This window comes from Megachile rotundata, chromosome 15 (assembly GCF_050947335.1).
Source record: "Megachile rotundata isolate GNS110a chromosome 15, iyMegRotu1, whole genome shotgun sequence".
In the NCBI taxonomy this organism is placed as follows: domain Eukaryota; kingdom Metazoa; phylum Arthropoda; class Insecta; order Hymenoptera; family Megachilidae; genus Megachile; species Megachile rotundata.
This window is the reverse complement of record NC_134997.1, coordinates 5,257,862-5,276,135: the sequence shown is the minus strand read 5'-3', so window position 1 is coordinate 5,276,135 and position 18,274 is coordinate 5,257,862. Positions and strand designations below refer to the sequence as shown.

Sequence of the window (18,274 nt, the reverse complement as noted above, 5' to 3'; positions counted from 1 at the left end):
AGAAATTATACTTTAAAATAATATACAAATATACATTTTACAAATTTGTTGCATCCTGAAAATTAACATTTGACATTCAACTGTTATAATAAAATAATTTATGCTAGGTTATAGAGAATATATTTTTGCAAAAATTGCTGTAACTATAATTGAAAAATTACAGCGATAATAAAATTAATTTTTTAATAAATTGTTATTTAATAAATAAATGTTTGAGAGATCTTAATGTTGACACGACGTTAATAGCATCCATTTCGAACTGTTATTCCTCTGTTTACTTTTCGTTAATTATTTAATGTAATTAAATTTCTCGCGCTGACATCGATGACATGATAATGAATACGTTAACGGGAGTCTTAACGAGCTTTGATAAGCCTTCTTGGCTCATGCTACCGTGTGTTATTGCAATTAGTTACTAATTAAAATAATTATATACAAAAACTTCTTGTGCTTATTGCTTATATTTATTAATTTTTTTACACTATTGAAAATGTTTAAAAAATATCCCATCTATTTTCAATATAAAATATGATCAGTTTATACACAATTTAGAAAATATTTAATTTACTTTCAATATGAAAAATATTTGCTTTAGGTTCAATTTTAAAAAATGGCCGATTTATGTTCAGTTCGAAGAATTCTTCATTTATTTTCGATGTACAAAAAGGTCAAGTTATATTGCTTTGAAAAAATATTGAATTTACTTTCAATTTGGAAAGTGAATTTATATTCCATTGCGAAAATGTCAACTTTGAGAAATGATTGCTTTATATTCACTCTGAAAAGTTCACAATTTATTAAGAAATGTTGAACGTAATTTTATTTTTGATAAATTATGTGCAATTTGTAAAATGTTCAATTTATATTAAGAAATAGGTAAACATCGATTGTTCTACTTTCTGAATTGTTTCTTCATAGTTTTCGACTCTAAAGCTTCAGAAAAATTTGCTAAACTACCGTAGTGTTTCATAAGCGACAATTTATGAGTAGATTTTCCGGTTTCCTTAGTTCATAGGAACTTCTGTACTTTACGGCAAAACAGGTGTCAACGTGCTACGAAGTACTTTCAGAGTTCAATAATAATTAAAACAGTCTGACAAAGTTTTCTTATCGGTACACCTCCATGCTTTTCTGCTTTGATAGTGCTGTTAGACTACTCGAGCATATTAATGATTCTAAAGGTTAACGAGCTGCAGTGCTTCAGTTTATAATGATTAGACTGCTGGTATTTATACAAATGTACGCTTTTATGATATACAGGGTGTCTGATGTAAAAGTATATACTGACTCAACAAATATTTTTTCCATCCTTGAATTTAGTATATTCTGTAAAAAAGTCCTTTCAAAGTTTCAGTAAGATTTCAATTTTAGAGATTTCTTGAAGCAATTTAAGAGTTTACGAGGTAAAATTAAAAACAACACTTCTTAACGACTTTTTTGTTTATTTAAAATGATTTATTTATTAAAGACAGAAAATTTTTACGTTTGGTATTAATATTTTATTATTTGCTATTATTATTTCTTTGTCAAGTATTGATACTTTATTTTTATTTTTCATAGTATGTATGCATAATACATTTATTATGCATTGTTATTGGAATTATTTTGCAACATACACTTGCATAATAATGTCTTATTATTTTATTAATTTTATATTTATTTCTATTCCACTATTTTGAGAGTTTTATACTTTCCTACTTTATTGTTTCATTGTTATACTGTTTTACTGTTTCCTCATTTTATTATTTCACCACTATTATTATTGTCATTATATATTATTATTATTTTACCATTTTTAATATTTTCAATGTTTCATTATTTTACTATTTTACTACTCTACTGTTTCAATGTACTATTAATATTATTAGATTATTTTACAATATTATTGTTATTAAAATTTTACTAGTTTATTATATTATTAAAACTGTTGTATTATTATTAATATTTTATACTGTGATGTTATTCTGTCATTTTATACTGCTACAGTCATATTATTATTTAAAATTTTATATTGTTATCGTCATAATTTTATAATTGTAATTTTTATTATTATAATTTTATTTTGTAATTGTTATATTGTTATTAAAATAGTATACCATTATTGCCATATTGTTATATTCTTAATAAAATTTTATACTGTCATATTATTCTTAAATCTCATCTTACTTTTTTATTACATCTTGCATAAGGCATTTTATATAATACCGCGCATTTGATTACATCTTGCAACGTTTAAAAGTATAAATATTAACTGAATGCAAGACCTCCGCTTATCTTTTCTATTTTCGTTAAAGACTAAAATAAAACAACCAAAATATTTCTTTCGTAAACCACACGGAAACTGAGACATCTTTTCATGACTTTTTTATACTTTATACGTAGTTCTACGGTTGAAAGCTTATGCTAAGAGTTTCCTCGAAAGCAATCACTTTACCTACTTTTCTTCGTTTATTATGCTTTTGAGGTAGTTTTACTTTGACACTCGAGTTCTTATCATTTTTCTTTTTATCCTGAACTGCGCAGATGGTTTCATTAACACTATCGCATTTCGTTCTTTTTACATTAAACTTATCGTTTAATCGATCGGAGATCAAACACGTTTACTATATTTTTTATCTTTCACGCTTGTTCCGTATTAAGCTACATTAAACAGGGTTTCAAATTTTCAATAAAATTTAAATTTTAAATAAATTAAATTGTACTCAGTTATAATGTAAATTGTAAATTAAATAAATTAATTTATATTTCAATAAAAATTTAATAAATTATTTTACTGCACTTTTACTGTTCAAATTACTAGAATTAGAATATTTACAAATTTGAATTAACATCAGTAGAATTTTAAATAATTTGCGAAATACTTCATTAGTGTATGTTTTAAATTTACAGTAAATTATGTAATAAAGTTGAGTGCAGTTCTTTCTTTCGACTTACGAACCGTGTCCGACCACAGACGATTCTTTTCCCTTTAATTTCACCTTTACCTTTCTTTTTTATTACCATTTTGTTCATTTAGTACATAAATTCAAACAATGACTTTTGTAACACAAGTCTTGCTTATTAATGTAATATTTTAATTCTACTAAACTTTTCAATTTGAAATATCTCACTTTATACTTTAATATTATTAATCTTTTTTTAATTTTAACCTCGCTTTATATTTTAGTATTTTCAGTCTAATTTTAATTATAACCTCACTTTATATTTTAATATTTTTAGTACTTTTTTAATTGTAACTTCACTTTACATTTTAGTATTATTAATACTTTTTAAATCGTAACCTCATTTTATGTTTTAATATTTTCAATATAATTTTAAGTATAACCTCACTTTATATTTTAATATTTCTAGTTCTTTTTTAATTGTAACCTCACTTTGTACTTTAGTATTATTTATTTTTTTTTTGCTGTCACTTCACTTCATATTTTCATATTATTTATCTTTTTTAGCTGTCATCTCACTTCATATTTTAATATTATTTATCTTTTTTAGCTGTCACCTCACTTCATATTTTAATATAATTTATCCTTTTTAGCTGTGACGTCACTTTACACTTTAGTATTATTTATCTTTTTTAGCCGTAACCTCACTTCGCATTTTAGTATTATTCATTCTTTTTAAATCGTAACCTCACTTCATATTTTAATATTTGCAGTTTTTTTTTAACCTTATTCTCACTCTATATTTTAATATTACTAATTCTTTTCAAATCGCAACGTCACTTTATATTTTAGTATTTTCTAAATCCTAACCTAATACTATTTTACTCAGAATACCACGAAGCGATTTGCACACAAACCGTGATTTCATTCAAAAAATCAAAAATTATTACGATTTGCCTTTAACATATAACAACATCATAAATACATAAATAATAACCGAACACAATGAAAACTAATAGTTAAGTAACGAAATGAACACGTAATTTCGCGAATAGAATAAAAAGCGATACCAACGTGTTGATGGTTTTCAAGGTAAATTCGGATCAAACACGTGTCTGATTGAATGCAAACTTGAACAGAAAATTGTTGCGCGGATATCTCATTACAGATTCAACGACATTTCAAAATTCAATCCACAGTCATTATTTATTTATCCGCGAATCGCACGGCGAGCATATTTTATACAAATATCCTCTATTTACCGACGATCCACGCAAATTGTTGTTGCATGTACGCGTAGCATACGAAATTTTGTTTGGTTTAACGAATTTATCAGATTTTGAGAAAACAGAGTTCGGAAAATTTTATTCGTGAATTTACTGATTTGTGTTATCCTCTGCACAGGAAACATGTATTTAATCTGATGAAAAGGAAATTGTTAAAAGATTCGAAATTTGGAATTTGGGAATTTGTATAGGTATGAATTTGTAAATTAGGGAAATTTGTTGTTTATGAATTTAAGAGTCTGAAAATTTTTCAATTTGCAAGTTAGGAAATTTAGAAAGGGAAATTTAGGAAATTGATAATTTTAGAATTTGTGAATATGGAAATTTGGAAAATTTGTAATTTCTGAATCTGTGGATTTGGAAACAAAAATCTGGAAATTTCTGAATAACAGTATTTACAAATTTTTTAATTTTAGAAGAAAGAAATTTAGAAACTGGGTAATTAAAAAATTTTTAAATTTATAAATTCATCAAACTTTTGTAAAGTTTGTAATTGAAAAATGTGAACAATTTAAAATACTAATTGTAAATTTAAAAATCAGCTGTAAATTTTTTATTCTCCTGCTTGTAGACATGAAAATACTCACCTTTAACAATTTTAAGCATTTATAAATTCAAAAATCTGACCTTTCCCAAACTTTCAAATTTAAATATCGAAAAATTTGGAAGTTTGCTTTTATTCTCCATAATAAAACGTCTGTTCAAAAATCTCTTAACTGAAAAAATAAATTTAATAAAATAAGACTATCAGACAACCACACAGTATCTATGAAATAAGTAATACCCATATAAGAAAAAGTTAAAATAAAGGTAGCATTACTTATTTTTAGACCTGCCAGTATATTAAGAAGTTCATAATTTAGACACTTAACAACAGTCCTGTCGTTTCGAGCGCCGTTTATGTAAGATCCAAGATAAAATAACCGGCAGCTTCTCAGATCATAAAACGGGGAAATAAAAAAGAGTATATACAACACATGTGCAGAGATACCGTATCGGAATACAGTGCTCCGTCGTCTCACCTATCGATTCTACTAAGACACCCACCCTGAAAGTGGCCTCCATAACCATAAAGATGGTGTCCAGAAAAAAAATGGAACCGCATCGACAACGTCATTAATGTAGTTTATAGCGTGGCAGGTTGTTGAATGTCACTTCCCGTTGGCACCACAGGAAACAAATTTTGAGATTAACAGAAACAACCTTCGTCGTCCGAGCACGATCGTCATCGATCGCGTCATCAGGAGATGGTGGGCGTTTTATGGCGTTCAACGTCATCGTTAAACACCGCCCTTTCACCATAACCGGGGAACTGGAACAAAGTTACATACAAGTATGACTCTCATGTCCACGGTTTAGCGTTGAATCGGGTATTAGTTATGACATGGACTTACGAATCGTATGGTAAATGGTAACCGGATTCCATGGCAGCTTATATCGAATCGCGGCTGTATTCTATGGTATATTATGTTGAATCGTATCGTACTGGATTCGATGGTACGGAATGTCGTATCGTAACTGAAAACTATAACAGGTTATGTTGAATCATATTCTAACCGATTTCTGTGGAAAGTATATTGAATCGTAACCTATTTCTTTGATAAATTATGCAGAATTGTATTGTAATCGATTTCTATGGTAGATGAAGTGCAGCGAATACTTCAGGTATGTTCGTAAACATTCGGTGACTGTCGGAAGATCGAGGGAAATGATTGATTGGGATCGCACGGTGAAACTGTCGTTTGCGTTTGGTATGGATATTCATATTAATGTTATTTCTATTAAAATATTCTTATATATTAAAAGCGCTTATCTGAACTCAATATTATTAATACACAACGGTATCATAACCGTACAGTATCGTAACGTAAGTCGTACCGTAACAAAATATTATGAGAGGTTATGAAATATCGTATCGATTTCTGTGGTAGGTGTGTCGAATTATATCGTAAGCTAATTTTAAGATAAATTGTGTCGAATAATGTCGTAATCGAATTTTGTGACAGATTATATCAAATCATGAATTTGATTTCTATGGTAAGTATATAAGCTATCGCAGTATATATTATACTTCGGATACGTTCGGAAACATTCGGTGACGTCGGAAGATCGAAGGAAATGACGATCAATTAGCGCGGTAGAATCTGTCGTTCGCGTTTGTTGTGTATATTTAAATCAAAATATTAATTCGTATTAATTTTATTCTTATTAAAATATTCATTTTTACGTATTAAAAGTATTTATCTCAACTCATCATTAATTCACAGCAGTAGGTTATGTAAATTTGTGTAATAACCGAATTTTATGGTCCATGTCGAGTCGCAACAGATTTCTGTGACAAGGTATGTGGAATCATAGCTAAATTCTCTGGTAGGTTATGTCGAATGGGTTGAATTAGTTATCTAATGAAATTTGAGGTTAGTAAACTCTGTACATCATATAATTCAGTTTGAATGTGAGTTAGGTAAAATTCTACGTAACTCAAAAGCTATCAACTGTTAAAAATAAATTCTATTGTACGAGAGATTAGGAATCCGAAATTTTGTTACGTGAATTAGTAACGTTTAACCTATCTTGGACATAACTGAAGCCATGTTAAGGGAGAATAGAAAATTTCAACTTGGGTTAAATAATATAGCCTGATCTATCTTAAATTACCTAACTTTAAATTAAATAGTCTAACAAAACCTATCTTGAGGGTAATCTGACCAATCTAATTTAAGCTAGGTTAGAGATAAGTGAAATAATACTAATTACTAAATCTGGTGGAGCTTGAAGGCATAATTTAGCATAACTTGAGGGTAGTTACCTCAACTTGCGATAATTCTACCTAATCTAATTTGAGATTGGTTAACAAATCCTAACGTAATTTAAGATTAGCTATTCTAGCCTAACTTAGCTTGAACTAAGTTTCAGATAGCTAATTCAATAACGCTAATTACTAAACCTAATTTTATTTGAGATAAACTAATCTAACTTGTTATATAATACGTTTTTAAAAAATCAAGATGATGAACCTAAAATGACGTTTGGAAATTACTTACATGTTCCTGGAGTCGCTGATAGTAAATTTGAGATAAACATATAAAAATTCAAAATGGTGGATTCAAAATGGCGTCTTGAAATTATAAGAAATTAAATAACTTGAGTATTTCCGCATTAAATAATGCATTCACGTGTTTCTGGAATCGCTGATCTTGAATTTGAGATCAAAATACAAAATTCAAAATGGCGGATTCAAAATGGCGTCTTCAAATTATAAGAAATTAAAAGATTTGCGTATTTTCGCATCAAATAATGCATTTATATGTTTCTGGAGTTGCTGATCATAAATTTGAGATCGAAATATAAAAATTCAAAATGGTGGATCCAAAATGGCGTCTCGAAATTATAAGAAATTAAAAGATCTGCGTATTTCCGCATCAGATAATACATTAACGTGTTTCTGGAGTTGCAGATCTTGAATCTGAGATCGAAATACAAAAATTCAAAATAGTAGATTCAAAATGGCGTATCGAAATTGGAGAAAATTAAAAGACTTGCGCAAATGCATATTAAATTATTTATTTACACTTTTCCGGCATGTTCGATTACAAACTTGATATTGAAATGTAAAAATTCAAGATGGTGGATCAAAAATGGCGAATTAAATTTGCGAAATTAAACAAATTTACGCGTATCTGAGTCAAATTATGTGCTCATAGATTCATTAAGTACTACCTAACGATTTCCATAGTTCAGTAAAAGGTCATCAAAGGAAAAAACGTGTTTCCTGAATTTAACGCACGAAGAGATGTCACGTGGCGATATAGCAGGTGGCAATGGACCAAATAATTACACTGATTGACACAATTCGCGCCACGCAAGGTGTCTAAACCCATAGAATTAAATGACCATTAGAATCTGCCGTTATTAATTAAACTCAACAGCGGCGTAGAACACAATTATCTAATCAATCGGCTTCACGGACACCATAAACGTTCGGGTGTATTGATCGATCCTTTGACACGGATAATTGATCGATTAAGGAGTAGCGCGAGCTAACACAATCGTTTCGCATTAGCTTTGTCCGATTTCCTGATCCAGTTCTACAATGCGACCCAATTAATATCCTCTCATTGTCTTCTCTTGCTTCAATTACTTGCACCGCGAGAACTTTCGAAAAATAGATCCTCTCTGATTAAAACATAGTTCTCAATTTTTCTTTCCCTCCGAAGATATTGCAACTGATACTTTGCGTGCAACGTTACAGACTACTTGTTGCTCGCAACAAACGGCTTCAATCTTTCCAACGATAAAACCAACCGGATTAGGAAGCGTCTGAACATCCTTTACGCAACATAGCTTTTATCGACGAATTTATCAATTCATTGTTATATCCTTTTAAATGGCGAGGAGTGTTCAGTAGCTTCCGTGTACCTCGATTTACTACAAGCATTCCAAATGCGGATACATCGAAATTGAAAGCTTCGCCAACAAGTGGAAATTCTATAAGAACAGGTTGAGTGAAGATTGATTATTATATCAGCTGGATGTGCAAGATTGGCTGTGATCAAGGATTTTAATGCATTTTGCTTAAAATCGCCCGAATTCTGCTGGACCAAGATGTACAGGTTGCCAGGAATGCTAATGAAGGATCGGTTCTAATTATTTTGAGCAAATTTGCTTAATTTTAAGGTTAGGTAAAGATGGCGGGAATTGTGTGCATTGGGAGGATTTAATGTTTGAAATTTTGGAGCGAATGGAATTTTGTTCTTAGAAAGGAAGATATTTCTCCAGTGTTTATTGTAACATTTATTTTATAAATTTATAAAGTTTCAAGGTTTGAAGATGTACAACTATTTTGAAATTCGAAATTTTTTATTGGTATACTTAAATCTAAATTTAAATTAATAATCAATTTTTGTAAAATAAATAAATAATTATAACCTAATTAATATTAGATTACTATAGATATGTATTATTTAGCTACTGCTGAGTTAGTTTGTTTATGATAATTTGCAATATAGTATTACTTATAACAATACGGATAACATAATAATATAAGGTAGTATTATTTATAGTATTTTCTGCAGTTAGTCAAGACAGTAATAATTTTATAATAATGAAGGTAGGTACATTCTAACATTAAAACTAGATTATTATACAGTTATTGTTTATTTATGAATTTACAGTATATTATTTACAATAACATAGGCAATACAATAATATGATGTATTGTTTATGATCCTTTTTAGAATTAATAACGGTTACATATTTTACAAGAATAACAGCAAGTGAAACTCGTAAATTTAAATCAGCCGTCTGTCTGACACATGACGGGCACATTCTACTGCGTGTGGCAGACCCGTTTATTTTCGCCATTTCTTTCACGATACTTTGTCATGAACACCTTTTATTACAAAATTTCTACAAAATTTGTCCACATATACATAACGATAATATCTAAGCACCTCTGATATTTCGATAAGATTAAACGTACAGAAATAGAAATAACACAATTTAAAATCTACGTTTAAAGTTGCAATTAACTGCATTTAAAATAGAATTTGACGCGTATAATACGGATAAAGAAGTTGTTAGAAGTAATTACTACGAGAGAATTTTTCCTAGAAGAGGGTATTTTTTACTTACTAGGAGTAACTAGTAAGAGGTAATGACTAGGAGGTTACTACTAGAAGATAATTACTAGGAGGTATTTAGTAGGAGGTAATTACTCCTAGAAGTTACTAGGAGTAATTAAGTTGGTAGTGGGATAGGAGGAATATTGTAAATAATAATACTTGTAATTATTAAGAATAAATTGTTACTGGAAGTAATTCCTAGGAGGGATTTTTTCCTAGAAGTTACTCAAAGTAATTACTCCTAGAAGTTACTAGGAGTAATTAAATTGGCAGTGAGGAACAATGTGAATAATATTACATGTAATTATTAAGAGGGAACATTTTGTAAATGTTACTAGAAGTGGTATTTTCTGCTAGATGTTACTAGAAGTAATTACTAGGAAGAATTTTTTTATAGAAGTCACTAGAAACAATTTCTACGTATAACAAATAATAAAAAAATATAAAAATAATAAGAGAACTTACTAGAAATAATTTCCCTTAGAAGTCACTAGAAATAATTCAGTTGGCAATGTGGAACAATGTCAATAATATGTATGGTTTGTAATTACTAAGAAGGAACTTTTTCTAAATGTTACTAGAAGTAATTTCTCTATATAAAAACTAAGTAAAACACATAAAAAATATACAAATAAGAAAAGAAATTACTAGAAGGAATTAAGTTGGTAGTGGGATAGGAGGAATATTGTAAATAATAATACTTGTAATTACTAAGAAGGAATTGTTACTGGAAGTAACTGGATGTTACTGGAAGTAATTACCTAAAGGGATTTTTTCCTAGAAGTTACTAAAAGTAACTGCTACACGTAATTTCTACTTATAAACAATAATAAAAAAATATAAAGTAAGAAGAGAAGTAACTTCTAGTTACTAGAAGTAATTTCTCCTAGAAGTTACTATAAATAATTCAGTTGGCACTAAGGAAAATTGCAAATAATATTGTGTCGCATGTCAACTTACCAGACACGCAAATTATATTTTTAATTACAAACAATAAATTGTAACATTAGAATTTAGAGATAAAGACACGCAAGGTACTATTTTAACAGAAAAACATACATAAAGAATAAAGATGAAAATACAAAATTAAACGAAGGTGAAAAACATAAATTACATAAATAAAATATTGCAAAATTGACAAATTATCTTAAAAAATTGATATTCAACGATTAATAGATATTATTTTTAGGTGTTCAATTTTACATCGATATTATACACAAACTTAATTACACATTATGAAATCGAAATTGTTATGACAATCTCATTTATAAAATTAATTAGTCCCAAACTTTTGAGCTTGACTGTTGCGATATAACCATGCTAAGTCTATGTTCAGACCACTATACCGGACTACATGAAAAAACGTTCTTACCTCCCTCTCATCGGCGCAGGAGGAATTTTAATTTGTAATTCCTGCACGCTATGATGGCTTATCGTTCTTTTCAACGCTTCCTTTGTGTATTTTCAGAGACCATTTAATTACCAGTAATAACAACCGATTCTCATGTAAAATGTTCAGTTCTCATATATGAATTAATTCAAATTTCGTTATTTAATCACTTGATGCAATATTCATGGTTCATCGATTTTTTAAATTGTAATGTGATCAAATAACTGAACAGAGACTGTAGAGGAACAATTTTAAGAATTACTGGTATTGTCTGGTAGTAAAAGTAAGGATATAGGGATATACAGGGTGTCTCACAATCAGTGTAGGTCTCTGAAATGGGAGGTAGCTGACGTGATTCCGAATAAGATTTCCCTTGTTAAAAATGGGATTTGAAGTTTCGTTTTTGAATTATTAAAGAAAAACGCGGACCAATCAGAGCGCGAGGATTACGCATGCGCAGACGCGAGAGCGACAGCTTCGAGCCTAGTGGCTGAGCGCGCGTAATCCTCGCGCTCTGATTGCTACGCGTTAGATTACTACACGTTGCATTAGTACGCGTAGAATTATCACGCGTTGCATTACCACGCGTTGGTTAACTACGCGTTGCATTACTACGCGTTGTATTACTACGCGTTGGATATTCACACGCTGGGTTACTACGCGTTGGATTACTACGCGTTGGATTACTACACGTTGCATTACTAAGCGTAGAATTACCACGCATTGCATCACTACGCGTTGGATTACCACACCTTGGATAACTACGCGTTATCCGAAGCTGTCGCTCTCGCGTCTGCGCATGTGTAATCCTCGCACTCTGATAGGTCCGTGTTGTTCCTTAATAATTCAAAAACGAAGCTTCAAACCCCATTTTTGCAAAGGGAAATCTTATTCGGAATCACGTCAACTACCCTCCATTTCAGGGACCTACACTAATTGTAAGACACCCTGTATAGAAATATAGGGATATACTAATATAGGGATACAAGGATATATAGAGATGTGAAAATTAAAAAATGTAAAACTCTGTAAATTGAAAATTTGAGTATATAAAAATTTACAAATTGGGAACCTTACAAAATTTGAGAAATTTAAAAATTCTAGAATACCAAAAAGAAATTCAGTATTTGGCTATTTATAAACTTAAAAATGTAGAAACTTAGAATTTTACGAATTTCGCAATATGAGAATCTAAACACATTCAAATTCAGTAATTCATTTAAAATAAAAAAATATCTCAATTACCAAGTTTAATAACACGATAATAAAAAAATGAAAAAACTAAGAACCACGCAATGTCAGAAATTTATGAATTAGAATACTCCTCGAATTCTCCCCAATGGAATACAACCTACATCCACCTTCGCGTATAAAAAATTTTACAAATTCCCTCGTTTGTACCATCCCTGTTTATTCACAATAATCTACACGCGGTATCCCAACTACTATACTCAAGAGATTTCTTTCAAAAATATACGACACACACGAGTTTAATTAATTTAACAATGTTATTGATACTTGATATATTCTAGAACAAAAGGTGGGTGTGGACATAAATGTACTTTAAGTATTCCATGTTTTTGTGTTAATTGCTGAACAAAAACCTTGACTTCATTTTATGTTAAATAGCTATCTTAATTTCTCAAACTTTATAAAATTATTTTAGAGACGGAGACACAGAGAAATTTTTTCAAATTTCACAAACATCTAAATTTAAAAAATTTCGATCTTAAAGATTTTTAAATTTCCAAATTTTTAATTTCTAAATTTCATTGTTAAAAAATTCTTAAATTTCTAAATTTTAAAATTCCCAAATTTTTAATCTTGCAAGTTTCTAAATCAGATTCTTATGTATTTAATGTGGTAAAAAAGAGTGACAAAATATTAAACGATTTTCTTCGACTTATATTTAATTCTTTGTACTCGAAAAGTGACTCTCATTCGGTTTAACGCAATAACTTAAAATAAATATTTTTTAACTGAATATACAATGTTATAATAATGTATAAGCAAAGAAAAACATAGTGACATCAAAAGAGGAATAAATAACTTCAATTCATTAAATGTTTCAACTAAAACGTTTTAAAATAGCTGTCTAATAAAAATACCTCCAAATGCAAAGAAGTTAGGTTTTCAATTTTTACTTTTAATTACTTATTAAAAAATAATCTATAAAATATACAATGCACTATAAAAGTATGCTGTAATTATAAGAAAAATCTGAGGATCTTTTAAATTGATAAAATACGTAATTTTGTCATTTACAGTACATCCGCAAAATGGCTTTGAAAACCGTAGCGTAGAGCCACGCCCTGAAGAGCAACCGTCTGTTTTGATCTCTGTCGAAAGAACCGAGCACAATTCTCGAAACACGATGTATACACACGTCAAATGTGATCATAAAGAGGCGAAGCATGTGCTGATGCTTTTGAATAGAACTTTTTGAAGGTAAATTCTTTAGGAACTGCATGCGATTCGGCGACGATGGTCGTCAAGCGAGAACTTTCGGTCGTCTCGACCGGTGTATGTTGGAGTGTAATCTGTTGCACCGGAAGTGGCGGGTTCGTGTGCGGTTTCCGTGCATAATGACGCTCTCGTGGATTATATGCTCGTGACGCCGCTTCTCCGCGAAATATTCTGGAAGCTGAATCGATCGCAGACGCGGCCATACTGTAGCCTGGCCTCGCGTTGCACGCCGTTGGATCTGACATCACGGTTTTCTTAAATCTACTTTCTTTTTAATTTTTATTACGTAAATTTAACTATCGAACGAGCAATTAATCTAGTCGAAATTTAATTACTAATATTTTAGTTTATTTTTAGTGTTGAAAGTAATGAAAACTGAGTTCACATGGAGTTCGTGAATTTACTTCACGTAAAAATATTATTCTGTACTCTGAGATTGAACGTTTTTAAACGCTCTTTGTGACCAAGCAAGTGTTAAGGTTGTAATTATTGTTATATCAATTTTTCTAGATAAGTTTAAATTACCTGGTTACTTCAAGTTAAAGGATCGTTAGATTTCCGAATTTTTAACACTAAAACTATCAAGCCGATCAAAAGATCGCTCCACAAGCTTCTTACTATAAGGAACACATTTTGGTAAAATACATTTCTTGAAATCAGAATTGATTTTCATCATGATAAAGAATAAGTGTGTGTACTAATTTATGTTTTGTCGTTTGTTTATTTATTTTTTAATTTCAAATTAAGTACACATTAGATTTCGGTAGGTTCAGTGTTACTGTACATGATCTGATACTTTTCGAATATTTAAACTTGCAAATGATTTGCACATTTTCAGACTATGAAACCTTGAAGTTAGCGAATTCTTGTTTTCAAGTTAACTTAACGAAATTAGTGAATTTCCAGATTATCTTTCAACATTCTAAATTTCCCAAATTTAGGCAAGTTTGAAAAAGATCTTTCCTTTGTGAGTTACTGAACTACTGAATTCACAAATTTTCAAACTTTTAAGCTGAGAATTGTTGCTAACACCGCTATCTGCGTTCTTGTAAATGCAAAAGCTCTGATAAGAAAGTACACCAATTATTACATATTTTCGTATTATACACGTTAATTGTGTCCACAGTTAAATATTTAATACAATTGGTTACTTTATTGAATATTTGTATTCCTTTCCCTATTGCTAAACTCTCATAAAATCAGTCGCAAGTATTAAATGTCCTATTGCTGAAACGAATCCCTGTAATTAACAATCGAGTGAATTTTTTTAATAATATTTCCGCTTACTTTGAACGTATAAATTAATTGAAATGTGGTAGCAAAATGTATCGATTTCACACAGCTATAATTGTACGTTTCTATAATTCATTACGTATAACACGGAAAAATATTATCGTGCAATATTCAAACATTCAATATTTTTAAATTTGTCTCATAACTCAAGCAAACGCAGCAGTTTATTAAGGTCGTAACTAATATTATATAATTTGTTAATTAGTAAAGTTGTTTTAGACTAAATAAATAGTAGAGAATTCAAATTAATTTTGTTTGAATATTGAAATTATGTATTGTGTTTTTTCCTTCGTACGTGATAACATGACTGACCACTCATTAAATGTCAGTGACATAATTTTTCAAGTACTTGTTTTGTAATTGTTTTGTAAGAAAGTTTACAATCAAGAAATTGTTTATTAATTTTACAGTTAGAAAATGTAAGTCAGTAAATGTAATAAGTAATATTATTAAAATTGGTTTACTATTTTATATTACTCTACCAGATGTAACAATCCTGGAACCTAAGTTTAGTTAGTTACAAGCGCTAAAAGGTAAAGAGCGGCTTTTACCCCTAAACGACTCGATTTTACGAATAAAGATTGTGGGATTCGTGTGGTGTGCGGTTAAGGAGTGAAATCCACAGGTCAATATCTTTCAACAATCAGATTTATTCAATAAAACGATAAGAAATAGAACTAACAAATAACGATAACAACAAATAAAGAAAAATATATAGATTATAATTGATTAATTAGAATAGAGAAACTAAATAGATCTTGAAATAATAATAATAATAATATTTGATGAATTAAGTAAAATGTAATTGACAATTGTGAATTTAACGATTTGAAACTCGCTATTCAATACTTTGTATTGGACCGTATCTGAGTCGGGTCTCTGATAAAGCAAACTTCGTATTCGCAATATTAACTAAATTTGATATTTGATTTTTGTGTTCGACGCTATCGCAATGACAAGATTTTACTTGATTAACACGCTTGTAATTTATAATGAATCCTACCTAAGTGTGATTCGGTTTCTAACTTAATATAAATGAAATTTTACAAAATTAGTAATGTTAGCGCTTTTATAGTCTACCGCCGCGAGGAATTCGACCTAAATGAAATTCTCTAAACGTATTAGGATACGCTTTCGCAAAATTAGACAGATTTATCTACTATCTAACGCGGTGTAGTCGACTACGGAAATGTACGCTAGAGACAGAAGAATATTCCTTTACTAGTTCAACTTCCAAAATTTATCTAAAGTTAATAAGTTTCCTCGGAACAATTATTCTTGTTTAATTTGACTCGACAACTAATTGTCCATAGCCCTTTTTGCCAGAGCGCATACTGACACCCAAAACCAGATCGCTTGAACGGGGAGCCTGTTGTTCACCAGCTGCTGAAACAACCCAGCGATCAAGTAACCGAATGGCAAATACCCGCTTGACCAGTCAAGTATTAAGAATCTTTTTGGCTCTTTGACAGCGAAAATTGTTCCGGTTAATACTAATCAGAGAGACTTCTATCGCGTTCGACTTCGAAAATTGTTCTGCTGCTTAGATGGGTTTCGCTCGCCCTTTTATACTCGCAGGTTCGCCGAATTCCTAGAATTTCTGTGACGTCAGAATATCTAAATTTTCATATAACTTCTTTATTATATATTAATTATAAAATCGAACGGTTTAATTATAATTTAAATGTCGCTCTTTAATTTCTGGCTATCGTTTCGATACTAACATGGTACTCTAATGGTGTTTTAACGAAAAATACATTTTCTGTCCTTTTCTATCAGAGGCGAGTCTATTTCGATTTACAGCTTTCTAGTTTAAGGAAATAATTTTGGTTCCGGCCATGAGTAGTTTAACACTGGTTGATTTTACGTATATAAATTGATTTAATTAATTAATTAATTTAATGTCCAAAATGCCGAAAATAGAAATAGTATCGCTATCCTTTTCTAGGATTAGCGCTGATCTCAAGGATTTCAGGCGAGTATCGCGGCACGTAGGCACATCATAGCGTAACGGAAATTTCTCGTACAAACTATTTATTAGAAAATAAAATAAAATAATACATAATTTTGTTTTAATGATTCAAACTTAATGTTCAATCATTTTCGCGGAAAATATTACCTACTCTAAATCAAAATTATAAGATAATTAATGTAAATGATAATATATATATATTATGATTACCGACTGTCGAATTTGATAGATCGATAATCGATATCTGACATACTGTCGGTAATTGGCAACTACAGTCGATAATTGATTATTCTAGTCAGTGGGTTCAAGATTGTCGTGATGTTGAACCAAAAAAAAATTCTTCCCGGGGACGTTACACAGATTTGTTATTTATGTGTGTAAACTAAATGCATCGCAATTTACATTAGTATAATAATATTACTCAAAATAATTAATAACATACTTTAGTATTATTAATAACTAGATTACATTCAATAACATTAATTAATTCTTAAATTAGTGAAAAAATGCATTTGTCGCTCTTGCGTTATAAACAAATATTTTATAAATACTATAAAATTTTGCAAATTCGGTATTCTCAAAAAATATAACTACATATGAATAAGTTTTATTATATGTATTTAGCTTATTTTTTCATATTCACCTTTCTATTGAGTTGCACTATTTCAGAAACATCTTATAGCAAAATACACTTTTCATGCATTTTCAATGATCAAATACAAATGAAAATTATGCAAACGGTTAGAAAGAATGGATATAAGACCCAGTTTATCTCTGAAACTTACTTTTTCTATATTCTGTCAAAAATTTAACATACGAAATCTGTTTCTTCATTGTAGTATAAAATTAATTTAACCGTTCAGTGTACGAAGCGTTATCGATGGACCTATAAAGACTACGATACCGAAGAAATAGATTTCACGTGCTCAATTTGTGAAAAACAGGGAAAATAAGTTTCAGATCAACTCTGTTCACCAAAACCCGACTCGTAATAACAATTTCTAGGGGTGCCATATTTTGAAACAATAATGTTATAACTATCTAGTAGGTTCAAGGTTGAATCTTCGTTATTTAACGATGTAGTAAGTCAAACTCTGTTGTATGCCCTATAGTATCTATGAAAATGATAATACACTCATCGTTGAGGTATCTGTAATTTAATCGAACCGCTTCAAAAACTTCCTACAACGTTTTTCACAAATATGCGATTCTTCAAAATGTTCAATCGATTTGAAAGCCAATTATGAAAAACGCGTGCACGGTTAGTTACGAAATAAAATATCATTTCTGAGACGTTTAAAGCTCGGCAACGGAGATTAGCTGGGTCTCATATTAGGACAGTAAAGTTGCATTTTGGAATC

The 18,274-nt window shown here is 29.9% G+C and overlaps 1 long non-coding RNA gene across 2 annotated transcripts in view; it reads right to left on the bottom strand.

Moving 5' to 3' along the window:
• Nucleotides 1-4,746: 4,746 nt before the first annotated feature.
• Nucleotides 4,747-18,274, bottom strand: part of LOC143265844 (uncharacterized) — a 33,444-nt gene continuing 19,916 nt past the window's right edge. For both annotated transcript variants that reach the window (XR_013040600.1, XR_013040603.1), the window contains exons 3-4: nucleotides 5,563-5,693; nucleotides 4,747-5,480 (exon numbers count right to left, since the gene is read on the bottom strand). This is a non-coding gene — a long non-coding RNA (uncharacterized LOC143265844). The remainder of the gene's footprint in view (nucleotides 5,481-5,562; nucleotides 5,694-18,274) is intronic.